Source organism: Eurytemora carolleeae, unplaced genomic scaffold (genome assembly GCF_000591075.1).
Source record: "Eurytemora carolleeae unplaced genomic scaffold, Eaff_2.0 scaffold359, whole genome shotgun sequence".
In the NCBI taxonomy this organism is placed as follows: Eukaryota; Metazoa; Arthropoda; class Copepoda; order Calanoida; family Temoridae; genus Eurytemora; species Eurytemora carolleeae.
Window position 1 is genome coordinate 165,467 of NW_019396374.1, and position 15,720 is coordinate 181,186.

A 15,720-nucleotide genomic window follows, 5' to 3' on the forward strand; every position below is an offset into this window, starting at 1 on the left:
CATGATACATTAGAATACAAGGATACATGATACATTGAAATACAAGGATACATGATACATTAGAATACAAGGATACATGCTACATTAGAATACAAGGATACATGATACATTATTATACAAGGATGCTTGATACATTAGAATACAAGGATACATGATACATTAGAATACAAGGATACATGATACATTAGAATGCAAGGATGCATGATACATTAGAATACACGGATACATGATACATTAGTATACACGGATACATGATGCATTCGAATACAAGGATATATGATAAATTAAAATACAAGGATACATGATACATAAGAATACAAGGATACATGATACATCAGAATACAAGGATATATGATACATTAAAATACAAGAATACATGATACATTAGAATACAAGGATACAGGAAACATTAGAATACAAGGATACATGATACATTAGAATACAAGGATACAGCATGATACATTAGAATACAAGGATACATGATACATTAGAATACAAGGATACATGATACATTAGAATACAAGGATACATGATACATTAGAAAACAAGGATGCATGATAAAAAATACTGTTATTCAAGTGTTTTATCGAAAAGGGTTTGGTGAATGAACATATCGATGAGAATTTGATGAGAATTGTATGAGAATTAGATGAGAATTGGATGAGAATTTGATGAGAATTGGATGAGATCGTATATTTAAACCGATATAAGGCCGGAAAATCAAAGAATTAACGGTTTCCTAAAATTGAGACGATTATTTGAGGATGCATTTTTGAAATGAGTATAATTGAGTTTATGAATATACCGTGGGTATTGTTGACACTAAACTGAGATTTCATGGTATATATTTCTCTGTGAAGAAACTAGTGTATAACCTCGAGACCACGGAGAAACCTCTGAACCGTGTTCTGTTCACCCACCCCCCGGTTCAACTATACAAACAATTATTCGAGGTTTAGTAGTCCGAAAAATCATCTTCAAAGATTTATCATTTAGAAGGAAAGAGAGATCAGGGCGCTTTTTAACAAGGGCTCATAAACCAGACCAGTTTGATTTTTTCAAGAAAAATGATTTTAAAAGAACGAGAAGAAAAAGAAGAATAAATTGATGAAAAGAAAAAGAAAAATAAATTAAAAAAGAAAAAGAAAAATAAATTAATGAAAAGAAAAAGAAGAATAAATTAATGAAAAGAAAAAGAATAAATTAATGAAAAAAAAGAAGAATAAATTAATGAAAAGAAAAAGAAGAATAATTGATGAGAAGAAAAAGAAGAATGAATTAATGAAAAGAAAAAGAAGAATAGATTAATGAAAATAAAAATAAAAATAGATTAATGAAGAGAAAAAGAAGAATAAATTAATGAAAAGAAAAAAGAAGAATAATTGATGAAAAAAAAGAAGAATAAATTAACGAAAATAAAAATAAAAATAAATTAATGAAAAGAAAAAGAAGAATAAATTAATGAAAAGAAAAAAAAAGCATAAAACAACAAAACAAAAAATAAGAATAAATTAATAAAAAGAAAAAGAAGAATAAATTAATGAAAAGAAAAAGAAGAATAAATTAATGAAAAGGAAAAGAAGAATAAATTAATGAAAAGGAAAAGAAGAATAAATTAATGAAAAGAAAAAGAAGAATAAATTAATGAAAAGAAAAAGAAGAATAAATTAATAAAAAGAAAAAGAAGAATAAATTAATGAAAAGAAAAAGAAGAATAAATTAATGAAAAGAAAAAGAAGAATAAATAAATGAAAAGAAAAAGAAGAAGAAATTGATGAAAAGAAAAAGAAGAATAAACAGAAACAGAAAAGAAATAGAAACAGAAACAGAAACAGAAGAGAAACAGAGCTGTCAAAGGTTGAAAGGTTACAGTTGTGAATCTGAACTGTATTGTTTGGTTCTTGGTTTTTTTAGATTTTTTTTTTACAACATTTACCTTAAAATTTAATTTTTTGTGTAGACTTAGATGGCAAAAGTGCCCTGGGAGGGAGAAAGGAATATATTATCAATTTGAAGAGAAATAAAGAGGTGAAAAGTAAAAATGATTTTAAAGATATATTTTGAGGTTTAATGCATTACAATTTTTCATTTTGCCCAGATTAATTTCCAGATCATGCAGACTTGAAGCTTATTTTGAGATAAGAAATGTATAGTTTATTAATAATATAGGGGGTTAATATCTATATCCACATGAAAAACAAGAAAAATGAATGATTGCAATAAAAAAACTGTTTGTCCCGAAAATGTTATTTTCATTTAAAAAAAATACTTTTTTACTTTCTTTTCTTAACGAACAAAATAAAACTTTTCTTTTATTCGGCCTTTTCAAAATTGCATTATAATCATAATTATGATTCAGGATAAAGCAGGGGGTGGGGGACAACATATAATAAATATATTCTGTGAACTATATCATTGTATTATTAATTATAAATATTAATGATTATATAACATCACGTGAAGCTGTAAGAAAAATACAAGAATTCTTTAACTTTGTTTAATTCTTTTCAATATTTATGAGACTTTCAATGCAATATATTTTTTACATCTAAATATTTATATTTCCGTTAGATTAAGTTTAAAATTATTTCATTAGATTACATGTTATTAAATTTTATGTTTAGGCAATTATAATCGATATTATTACATTGTTGGATCGTAAAAATTGCAGTTTTATTTTTGTTGTGGAATAATTTTTTATGTGAAATTATTTTTTATGTGGAATTGATTTTTTTTTATGTAAAATACATTTTTTATGTGAAATTATTTATTATGAGCTGAATTGATTTTTTTATGCAGAATACATTTTTTTCATGTGGATTTTTTTTTTTTGTGGAATTAACATTATATCAAGTGAGCCTCCATTTACAGAGTGAGAATGTTAGGGCTGGGAACAGTCAGGCTTTTTTCAAGCCGATAGTTTACGGTTAGATATGTTAATACCGTTAAAAAGAAATTTAGGTAGCCGTTAGTTATTTAGCTAAGAACGGAACATTTGTTTTGTTAACGATATTCCCTGTTATTTTTAACAGTTACCGTTGATTAAAGGGACTGTAAAGGAACAATGAACTAGGGTACAGTCTGAAACCTAAGAACTTCCGGAATTGGTCGAAGCCTATTCTATACTGAAGTTCCTGTCTCGAGAAATTGATATAAAACTGTGGCAAAATTATACCAAAACTTATAAATATAAGATTTGGTATAAAATTCAGAGTTTAAAACAGATCATAGAAAAAAACGAAAGTCGTCGTTACTTCAAAACAAATCATTAGTTTTTTTTCAAGTGCAATTTTTTTCAAGAATGCCCTTTCAGTTAGTTAACATTTAAAAATTAACGGTTTTTGGCCGCTCGTTAACGGACTCTTCCGTTAACTTTTAAAAACCTTTGTTGCATTAACGAAACGTTGTCAAGCCTTTTTCATAATAGTTTGGTGTTTTTTTCAATATTTTTTGAAAATTTTTATTTTTTGTTACTCCAATGCAAATATCCTCGAACCTTTTTTTCTCTCAAAATCAAAAGTTCAGAAAAGCATTAATTATTGTGTAACCTCCACCCCCTACCTCATCCTAAGAGGTTGGGTAGACCCCCCTCCTCCGCCTTATCTAGATACTCTAGCTTGCCAAACACGATAAGGATGTGTTGATAAGACAGGATCACAGGATATAAAAGGAGACCTAACAAAGAATAAGTTTAGTTGTGCACCAGCTCTCACAAGGAGAGGATGAAGACTTTTGCCAACTCCCCACAGTGGAAGGATGGACAACCTAAGAAGCAGTCAGTCCACAGGAATGGAAACTGCTTGGTTGGATCGGAGCTGTGGGAAAACAACATGTTGCTGCAGGAGATATGTTGCAGGGAGAGATATATTGCCGGAGGAGATATGTTACTGGAGGGGATATATTACTGGAGGGGATATGTTACTGGAGGGGATACTTAAAGGAGGTATCTAGCCAAAGGAGGTATCTAGCCAAAGGAGGTATCTAGCCAAAGGAGGTATCTAGCCAAAGGAGGTATCTAGCCAAAGGAGGTATCCAGCCAAAAAGAGGAAAACCTTTAGTTTAGTTTAGTTTAGTTTAGTATTTGTTTCACTTTCAATATAAATGTTCAACTACTTTGTTCTTTTATTGGTGCGTGACTTGATGACTACTAGAATATTGATCCCCCTTTTAGGGTGGTTCCTTTCATATTTAACAATTCTACAATTGTATTAATTATTTCTATCGAAATTTAAAATTTTATAGAGATCACAGATCACAGAAAATTGGCAAAATTGTAATAAGAAAATTCGCAATTTTCAGTTCTGGTCTAATTTTTAAGGAAAAGTTAATTGAATTGTCTTGTTCCTTTCTTCTTAGTATATTCTAAAGTTAAAAATACACGCTGTTTAGTTGAAACCTGAAAAAACAACTTTTCCTTAAAAATTAGAACAGGACTGAAAAAATTGCAAATTTTCTTATTACAATATTGCGAATTTTCTCATTACAATTTTTCAAATTTTCTGTGATTCTGTGATTCAATCTTTGTAAAATTTTAGATTTCGAATAAAATAGTTTTATACACTGTTTGCTTTTATGAACTTTTGATTTTGAGAGAAAAAAAGTTCGTTGATTTTTTTGGGCAATTGGGAGTACCAAAAAATACCATACAACAGGAGAGTTGCACAAAAAAGGCGCCACTAATCACACTTTTTTTTGACTCACTCTGTATAATCATACATTTAACGATCGCGTAATTAAGGGTTTAGGATAACTAACTTATATTTTATCTTAAGATACAAGGTTGTTTTTTGTCTGGTGAAATATCTCTCGTGTTCTAAAACTCCCTCCTGCCGCGTAGGATTCCAGAGGAGGGAAGACGACATTCATAACCGCCACATATATATCCATGTATCTGTCGCAAGTTCTCCACCATGGATGATCAAAAAGTGTTAATGTCACCATTGTGAATCGGACATGCCAATCAGTAAATGGAGGGTCCTGTTACGCGTGCAGTCCATAAAGGAAAAACTTGATTTCAAACTTTAACATTGAATTTATTGAAATAGCTCTGCAGCAGGTTGAGAATGTAGGAATAGATAAATTCAAATATTCTTGAGTTCTCGGCATATAACACAGAAACTAATTTTCTACCTGTTTTTCAAATAAATTCTAAACAAAGAAAATATGGTGTAAACATGATTACTTGCATCAAACCTTAATTTTCGTATCTCTTTATCTTTGCAACCTTATTTAGTCAAACTTTGACTATGTGATGTAACAAAATTTGACAGTTCAAGCATAAATTAGAAAATTAGAGTACGTGGAGAGTAATTGTTTTCTTTAATACACAGTACACTGCAAACAGTAGACAGAGGAGAACACGTAAAATAACTTCAACAAAGAACATTCCTCTGTTTCTACAAAGGAATTGAGTCTTTGCTACAAACTCTGATTTTCTAATCCCTATATCTTTGCAACCCAATGTCATAGACCTTAAATATTTCAAGCTATGAATTCTGTTAGATATAATAATCTAAGTTTGAAATATAAAAGGTTTATACCACAAGGTTGCAAATATATAGGGATAAGAAAATCGGAATTTGTTGCAAGGACTAAATTCCTTTCCAGTCTTAATTTTTCTCTCTAATTCATAATCTGTTAAACCAGCGTAAACCGCTTTATTGTACTTTTTTATTTGAAATGTTAGAAAAAACACAAAGTAAAAAATATCAAATACAAAAAGTTCCATTTACAGGGTGAAAATGGGGTCCAAAGTTAAAGCTAACTGACTTGAAAACCAATTTGATTTAATTTAATGCACAAGCATGAGAAATATTGATTGTAGAATCTAAACTTATTTGATACTATAGCTAGTAGCTAAAGTACCTGGTTTTGCTAATGAAATTAAAAAAAAGGTTTTAACAACAACTTTTAATTTAAAAAAATAAATTTTTAATTTTTTTCAACCAATGTTACTCCCACGGTACCCTAAAAAGCAGCTTATTTGGTCCAGCCGGCCGTTTGGCGAGCTATAGCTATACATATGAATATAAAAATATCTGATAAGTACTAAATATATATTACATAAATTTAAAGATGAAAAATCTAAAATTATCATATATAAGAAGTACATATATTTGTTATATATTATAATATATATTATTATTGCTTGCATAACTCAATAAATATTCTAAATATATATAAATATATAAATACATAAATATAGACCAGTATGCCAGAACAAGAGAGTATGGATCTCTAGCTGAGATTGTTATACATGGATAAATATATATATATATATATAAGCCTAATTATATTTCAGGTTCATCAACACTAACAAATATTCAGGATCAAAATAAAAACAGATATGTGTCTTTCTTTCAGACAAATCCCAGGAAGCCAATTCTTAATACAGTGTGTTTCATCAAACATGAAAAAGAATGAAATGTCGTCCTTTAGTTTGATTTTGTGTTGATTTATAATCTAACAATCTTTAAACTTTCGGAGTTGCCTATTCATAATTTTTTATTTAAAACGCATTTGCCGAAAACACTAATATAAGAGAAAAAGCAAAAATAATATGTTTATTTGATCAAATTGGTGATGGACCAAACCTCTATAGAGTAAAAAAAAAGTAGATGTTAGTTCCACATTTATTGAAAATATATTTCGGTCTTGGTTGACCCTCGTCAGTTCTTGAAATTGTTTCTGTCACAAAGATTAAAACTGGGGAGTGTCACAGTTCTGTGCATAGCCCTCCTAGCCGCAGAGTTCGGCTCATTAAATCAAAATAATTACAAAAATAAATTATTTGCAGTTTTATCACAAACAAAAATTAATATGAGAAAATCCACGAAAATCCGCAAAAATTCAAAAAGTCAATTTCATAATTTAAACGAAAAAAAAACCCGGTTTCAATTGAGTTTCGGCTTTAATCTTGAAACATTAATAACAATTTTAACCAACCATATTTGAGCTGCATCACAAATTTAAGCCGCGGCTCAAATTCTCTAAATTCGGTCTCAGATCATTCCCATATATTTGTCACTTTTATAGAGAAACGACCAATGAAAATAATCAGTTAACAACAATATAAACATCAATGTCTAATTCATACTCGACAAGACAAAGCTTTTAAGGGTACCGTTGTGAATCAGGCGTAGCCCTCTTTGCATAGAGAGTCGCTTGAAATTACCCTTACATGTCCCTTTAACTTTATTCCCAGGTTTCTTTGAACTCCTTGTTTTTCTTGTGTGTACTACAACAGAATTTATGTTTTAACACTAATTCTAAGTTAGAACATTAGGGCTATAAAGCGCCTTTTATAATCATCATTCGAGATATATTTTCATGTTTCCAGTCCGAGCCTGGATTCCAGGAAATTACAAGAAAACCAGGAAATATATATATAATAACCTGGTTAATAATATGCAAACTCCACTTATTTAGGAAATCAAACATTAACTATTGTATAAACAACATGAAATTTTATTGATATGTTTCAAATAATGGTTATTATCATATAGTTATAATTTTCAATGAAATATATGAAAACTGTCACCTTTATAGTCTGAGCCGGCCCACGATTTAATAAATTGGAGATTATATTACACAGACTAAGCGGTCATTGAGACAAAACAATTGAGTTTTTGCCACAAAATCGAATTTTCTAATATCTATATCTTCGCAACCTAATAGTGTAAACCATTGGTATTTCACACAGAATTAATAGTTTGAAATATCAAAGGTCTACGACACTGGGTTGCACCGATATAGGGTTTAGAAGATTGGAGTATGTGGCAACAACTCAATTCCTTTAAGACTTATTTTCCACAGATTTAGGTTTATTAAACCGGTTTAATTTTGTATTTTCTCAGACGAGAGTAAACTTGAAACCCTGTTTTTATAAACAGGTAGGATCTGTTTACTGTTTGAGAGGAAGCCTGAAACTCTGTTTTTATAAACCGGTAGGATCGTCCCAGTTAATTTGGTATCAATATATAGCTTATTGATAGCTAGGCTTGTGTCCCTGTGTGGCATTTAGAGCACTGGATTAGTAGCTGGTTTGATAGCTATGCTTGTGTCTCTGTGTGCCATTTAGAGGACTGGATTAGTAGCTGGATTTAGATAGCTACGCTTGTGTTCCTGTGTGCTATTTAGAGGACTGGATTAGTAGCTGGATTTAGATAGCTACGCTTGTGTCCCTATGTGCAGCCAGGTGGGTTGTGTCCTGGTTGACTTTGATAGCGGACGGGTTGTACCTGGATAGATACGTTTCGAGAACTTGTTATGGAGTAGGTGTTTACTACACTAGGTAAGGATAAAAAATCCCCGGTTTAGAAAAAGTCAAATATGACTCCTTTCCTATCTTTCTATCTATGTTAGCTGGTAGCAGCTCAATGGGAGTGTTAACGAATTCGGGTAATGTAGAAGGGTACCAACTGTAAAACAACAAAATCAATTTATTGTTTCAAAGAAAGGAATGAGAATTTGCCACAAACTAATATTTTATAATCCCTATATCTTTGCAAGCTGAAGGTGTTTGATATTTTAAATTTAGATTAGCTGATCCAAATTAATTCATGAGATCGAAATATCTGAGGTTTACGACATTGGGTTGCAAAGATATTGAGAACAGAAAATCACAGTTTACATGCGGATAACGAACTTAGTTTCGCGGATTTTTAAACTTCTGTTTTTTAATTTTTCGTTTTAAAGAAATTGGTACTTGCATGTAATATTACTAAGCTTGGTATAATTAATTATTAATCATAATCAATAAGTTATATTCGTGTGTGCCATCTCCTATCTGCTACGACTTTGTAACCTTATAGCTCTGCTAGTTTTGATATATATCCACGTATAATAAAAGCAATTTTTTGTTATATAAAAGAAGTTAAAGCTTTTTTGTTCTTTAAAACTAAGATTTGAATTTAACGTTTGCTTTTAAAACGCAAAAAAAATCTAATTTAAAATACGCTAATCAATATTTGGAACCTCCCGACAATCTAGAAGTATGTGAACAGTCTCCTATAACTGATTATATTATCCCTTCTGGAGAAGATTGAAGAAATCCTGCTTTAAATTCTATCCAGGCTCAGGAGGAAAGGTAATAGATGAGAAAATGTGAACAATACACGGGGACCAGTATCAAACACATCATCACCTTTTTCAAGATTTTTAGGCGAAGATGTCAATGCCGGATTTACAACGATAAATGTTGAAGATATTGTACTAAGTTTTTCTTGGTTTAACACATAGAAACCTAGAAAATGAAAAGCTTATCCGCTCATTATCCCCTCAAATGTACAAAACAAACCATATTCTATTGCAAAATAATTGTGTATATTGGGGTACATCACGATATGTTTCACGTTGCTTACAATGTTGTTAACAAATTCAAGAAAACACGAAGACGATTACTACTGTGTAGCGAAGTTGACCGCGGAAGATTCACAATACTACAATACTATATCCGCTCCAAATGTGTCTCCTCATGTTCCCCCCCCCCCTAACCGCCTCTACTTGTGGGGAACAGCGTCAGTTAGCTTTAGAATGTCGAGATGTGAACACCTCTGATCTGGAACTACTAACTCCTTCATACTGCCGCCGATGTCTACTCTAGCAACAAATGCTGCTAATGTCTAAGCGTCCATCATGTCCAAATCCACAAAGCAGTCGCATGTCCCGGGGTTGAGNAACTAATCAAACAGTTTGGGATGTATATATAAATATATATCATATATAAATAGATATATAGGTATCAAGAATACAAGAATACTAACAAGACAGATTAATTACAATTATGATTGTAGTATTGTGCCAACAATGTCTTCTTCAGATACAAGGATTATGGACGCTTCCTGCCCCTAGAAAATAAAAATAAAATTTTAGATTTCACAAATTGATCGTTGTCCGCAAAACCGGTGTGTTTATCTTTAAATGTTTTTTACAATTGCCGGAAAAATGGATTATCGTTTGCATTTTGTGGTTACTAACAATTTTTATTGTTAACCAACACTTTTTTATCATTCGTTCGAACTAAATTAAGTACAAAGGACAAACTAGGATTTCTTTTTTTCACTTATTTATGAAACAAAAACTATTGTTCTTTTTGACAAAACGATTTGTTTAAAAAACTTGAAATAATGAACATTTTGAAAATACTAACATCATTTTTTGAACAACTGATTTTTTGGAACGAACTTTTGAACGAATTTTTTCAATTAACGAAAGATGTTTTGAACGGCAGTTCAATTAGGAAATGAACAAACTTGAGGGAAAAAAGATAAATCTGAATACAAAAAAATTTAATTTTACTGAAAGACTGAAAAAAACGAACGAAACGGGTCTTCACAAAAAGGAAAAACCATTTGAACGCACCCATCTTTAAGCTTACGTAACATATAATCCTGAACATTCTAAGTCCAATCCGGGTTTTTAAATTTTTATTCTCTTTGACTTCAGTCGTAAAAATCCATTTTTTTTTAAAGTTTAAAGAATAAGCTATTGAAAATTGGACATAGCTTCCCTTTTGTCCGTGATCCGTGACTCAAAGAGAGAAATAACGAAGAGGTTTTGTGATTCTGATTTATAAATATTTCGAGGTTGAGTGATTATCTCAAACTAGGGATGGACATTGCGTAATAAATGTTCATATTTTTTGCAAATTTTGCCTTGACAAAGTCTGAGGGAAAATACAGAATTGCCATTTCTGATTATTTGCTTTTCTAACACTAGGCCACTGAGAGAAGATATTTGAGCAGAAATGAACCAAAAACTAACAGTTTTGTATGTTTTTACCAAAAAAAACATACTTACTCAATATATTGATAGGACATTAAATACATAAAGCCACCCCCCCCCCCCCACAAATTCCTGAATACGTCCCTGACAATTGCTAAATGATTGCTAATATCCAATTATGTTCACCACTTTCTCAACTCATCTGTTCTTGTAATAACATATTTCTAAAATGTCTGATCGTTTAAATGTCATAAATGTCTGAAATTCCTTCAAAGAATGTCGAATCTATAAAACGTTTGATTAATAAAATGTCCAGTTTCCACCGGAAACATCAATTTGGCGCAAAAGTTTATCGAAACTTTTTAAAGCACAATTTACATTGATTATTCTTCCTTCTTTGTAATTTTATATTAATATCAGTCTATTTGCTTTTCTTGCATTTTGCTCAAACATCATTTGGGCAAATTTTGAGTAAAACATTTTGAAAAATGTCCTCAAATTTGTGCACGCAAGCTGAAGCACAAATAAGCTCAAATTGCCGCAACATAAAAAATTTGCGCTTAAAACCAATAGTCTGGAGTCTTAATCCAGAATTTTCTTGGATTATATCCTGCATGGATATTCTAACACATTCCACTATAGTTCAGCCCACCTTGCATAACACTAGTTGGGTTAAATAAGTACTGGGTACACTAGACGGGCCGGTACGGTAAAGACTGGACCGGCATCATTGTACTGGTTTGGATCATACAACTTTAAAACTTATGTCACCCTGTAAAAATATTGATTTGGCAGTTGGCTTCATACCATGCACGTAACAACCGTTGAAAAGAGAAGACAAATTTACTGGAATTTAAAAGTAAGTTTTATTCTGAAAACTTCATAAAACCGTAAGGTTGGTTAAAATCACCTTTAATTTATGTCTTCTTACTTTTTACTATTTTAAAAGCCAAAATGATAATGAAAATATTGAATATGCGAATATTTCAGATATCGGGAGGTTAAATATGCTTAATGCATAACAAATGTTAAACCCTCGTTTTTTACATTTAGATTTTCAGAGAGACAGTATAAATGAAAATGATTATCATTTACTTCTCTCATTATTATTTATTCACCCTCCTTATCATTTACTTCCCTCATTCTCATTTACATCCCTCATTATTATTTATTCACCCTCGTTATCATTTAATTCTCTCATTCTCATTTATTCACCCTCATTCTCATTTACTTCCCTCATTATCATTAATTCACCCTCATTCTCATTTACTTACTTCATTCTAATTTATTCACCCTTATTCTCATTTACTTCCTTCATTCTCATTTATTCACCCTCATTCTCATTTACTTCCCTCATTATCATATATTCACTCACATTATCATTTACATCCCTCATTATTATTTATTCAACCTCATTCTCATTTACTTCCTTTATTATTATTTTTTCACCCTCATTCTCATTTACTTCCTTCATTCTCATTTATTCACCTTCATTCTTATTTACTTCCCTCATTCTCATTTATTCACCCTCATTCTCATTTATTCACCCTCATTCTTATTTACTTCCCTCATTCTCATTTATTCACTGTCATTCTCATTTACTTCCCTCATTATCATTTATTCTCCCTCATTCTCATTTACTTTCCTCATTATCATTTATTCACTCTCATTCTCATTTACTTCCCTCATTCTTATTTATTAACCCTCATTCTCATTTACTTCCCTCATTATCATTTATTCACCCTCATTCTCAATTACTTACTTCATTCTAATTTATTCACCCTTATTCTCATTTACTTCCTTCATTCTCATTTGTTCACCCTCATTCTCATTTATTTCCCTCATTCTCATTTATTCACACTCATTCTCATTTACTTCCTTCATCATCATTTACTCACTCTTATTATCATTTACTTCCCTCATTATTATTTATTCACCCTCATTCTCATTTACTTCCCTAATTATTATTTATTCACCCTCATTCTCATTTACTTCCTTCATTCTCATTTATTCACCCTTATTCTCATTTATTCACCCTCATTCTCATTTACTTCCCTCATTCTCATTTATTCACTGTCATTCTCATTTACTTCCCTCATTATCATTTATTTCCCCTCATTATCATTTTTTCACTCTCATTCTCATTTACTTCCCTCATTCTTATTTATTCACCCTCATTCTCATTTATTCACCCTCATTCTCATTTATTCACCCTCATTCTCATTTAATCACCCTCATTCTCATTTACTTCCCTCATTCTCATTTACTTTCCTCATTCTCATTTATTCACCCTCATTCTCATTTATTCACCCTCATTCTCATTTACATTTTTCATTATCATTTACTTTCTTTGTCCCTAATTTTTATAGTTTTATAGGGTTCAAAATTAAAAGAGAAACTATTGAAGGAAAGTGGTAAACGCTTAAAGAGAGGGGAGGGNAATGCCCTTTAGTATTGATAATGGTTTAAATATCAGACATACAATTATACAGGTTCAGACGGCTACAACTGAATTCTTAATGATCTGGTTCTCAAATTTTCACGGATTTTCCTGTTAAACCCTATAGGAGAGTTTTGGTTAAATATTGCAGTCATTTATCTTCATTTTAGGTTAATCATAGGGTAGAGGGGCACCATACACTTTTATACTGTACTTTCATAGCATACAGTCGGTATACAGTGTAGAGTAAAACTGTAAAACATCCTTTTTTTTTAAGTTTTGTTCAATATTCATAATATATTTACAGTAAAGAAATTTAAATGAATTTCATAACGGAATAAAGCTAGACACAAAAAAATAGAAAAAATAAATCAAGAATTTGAATTGAAATTGACCTAAAAGAGTAGATAAAGAGTATGTAACAAATGCCTTACTCCAATAGTTCCTTAAGTATGTATCAATCCAGATACAACTCTCTCTCTGTATTCTTAAATGAGTATCAATCCAGATACAACTCTCTCTGTATTCTTAAGTATGTATCAATCCAGATACAACTCTCTCTGTATTCTTAAGTATGTATCAATCCAGATACAACTCTCTCTTTATTCTTAATTATGTATCAATCCAGATACAACTCTCTCTTTATTCTTAACTATGTATCAATCCAGATATAACTCTCTCTGTATTCTTAAGTATGTATCAATCCAGATACAACTCTCTCTTTATTCTTAACTATGTATCAATCCAGATATAACTCTCTCTTTATTCTTAAGTATGTATCAATCCAGATATGACTCTCTCTGTATTCTTTAGTATGTATCAATCAGGATACACTTTCTCTGTATTATTAAGTATGTATCAATCCAGATATAACTCTCTCTGTATTCTTAAGTATGTATCAATCCAGATATAACTCTCTCTGTATTCTTTAGTATGTATCAATCAGGATACACTTTCTCTGTTTTATTAAGTATGTATCAATCCAGATATAACTCTCTCTGTATTCTTAAGTATGTATCAATCCAGATACACTTTCTCTGTATTATTAAGTATGTATCAATCCAGATACAACTCTCTCTGTATTCTTAACTATGTATCAATCCAGATACAACTCTCTCTGTATTCTTAACTATGTATCAATCAAGATATAACTCTCTTTGTATTCTTAACTATGTATCAATCCAGATATAACTCTCTCTGTATTCTTTAGTATGTATCAATCCAGATACAACTCTCTCTGTATTTTTAACTATGTATCAATCCAGATATAACTCTCTCTGTATTCTTTAGTATGTATCAATCCAGATACAACTCTCTCTGTATTCTTAAGTATGTATAAATCCAGATACAACTCTCTCTGTATTCTTAACTAATGTATCAATCCAGATATAACTCTCTCTGTATTCTTAACTATGTATCAATCCAGATACAACTCTCTCTGTATTCTTAAGTATGTATCTATCAAGATACAACTCTCCATAATATAACAGAGTTCATATCCAACTAGACTATATTTGTGTATAAGGAAAAAATTAAAACTAACCGATAGTACGGTCAGGTGATTACAGCATGATATATATACATTTAGGTTTTGGTTTCCAAGATATGGGGGTTATTACAATATCTTTTACAACTAAAATGTGTAGAGTGTAGAGTGTAGAGTGTAGAATGTAGAGTGTAGAGTGTAGAGTGTAGAGTGTAGAGTGTAGAGTGTAGAGTGTAGAGTGTAGAGTGTAGAATGTAGAGTGTATATGAGTAGTACTTCAACTAAAAAGTATTCATGCACTCACTACCTCTGCAGGGGATATTTAACGAAAATATTTTTTAAAATAAAATCTTAAATTTAAGTTTGACGGGACCTGGCTTAGAATTTCATCTATCTTCTTGTTTGTACTATGAGATTTCACTGCTGTTGTATGTTTGTCCGTAGAAACGTCTAGGTGCTTGTTTGTCTAATTGTCTGTGTGTCTAGTTGTGTGTATGTGTGTATACAGGTTTAAAAGATCCGGGAGAAGGGTTCAGAAATTCCATTGAGAAGCACACAAACTACGCGCTCACACACACACACATACGCGCGCACAAACACACGTACGCAACCTTGCAAGGACGTGTGAGAGCCGTAAGGAAAACTGTATATGTAGGTTGCATGTATCTCCAGTGATCTTAAGAAAAACAAATAAATAAAAACAAAAAAACCGATTTTTTAAAAAGTATTTTAACAGGGGTCAAGGATATCTCACATTTTTTATATTATCTTTAATTTCCTAACTTTTATTTTTTTTTGATTATTTTCTTTGTCAAATATATTCTTTTTTTGTATTTCATTCATTCACTTTCTTAATTTTCAACTTTCCTTTCCCTTTTTCACTTTTCCTTTTTTTCTTTATTTTTCAGCACTATCAGTCCTTCCCTTTTCTACCTGTACGTCATTTTTTATATTTTATGATTTTATCAAATTATAGCATGTAGCCTACGCGTTATACAATACATACATACAAACTCTGGGAGTTCATTTTGTTTAGACACGATACCAATACGGGGCATAAGGGGGGGGG

General features: G+C 30.9%; 1 long non-coding RNA gene across 1 annotated transcript; it reads left to right on the plus strand.

Moving 5' to 3' along the window:
* Positions 1–3,547: 3,547 nt before the first annotated feature.
* Positions 3,548–4,112, plus strand: LOC111701987 (uncharacterized). Its single transcript, XR_002765322.1, has 2 exons — positions 3,548–3,943; positions 3,978–4,112. It is a non-coding gene; the product is annotated as an uncharacterized LOC111701987 (long non-coding RNA).
* The last annotated feature ends 11,608 nt before the right edge of the window (positions 4,113–15,720 follow it).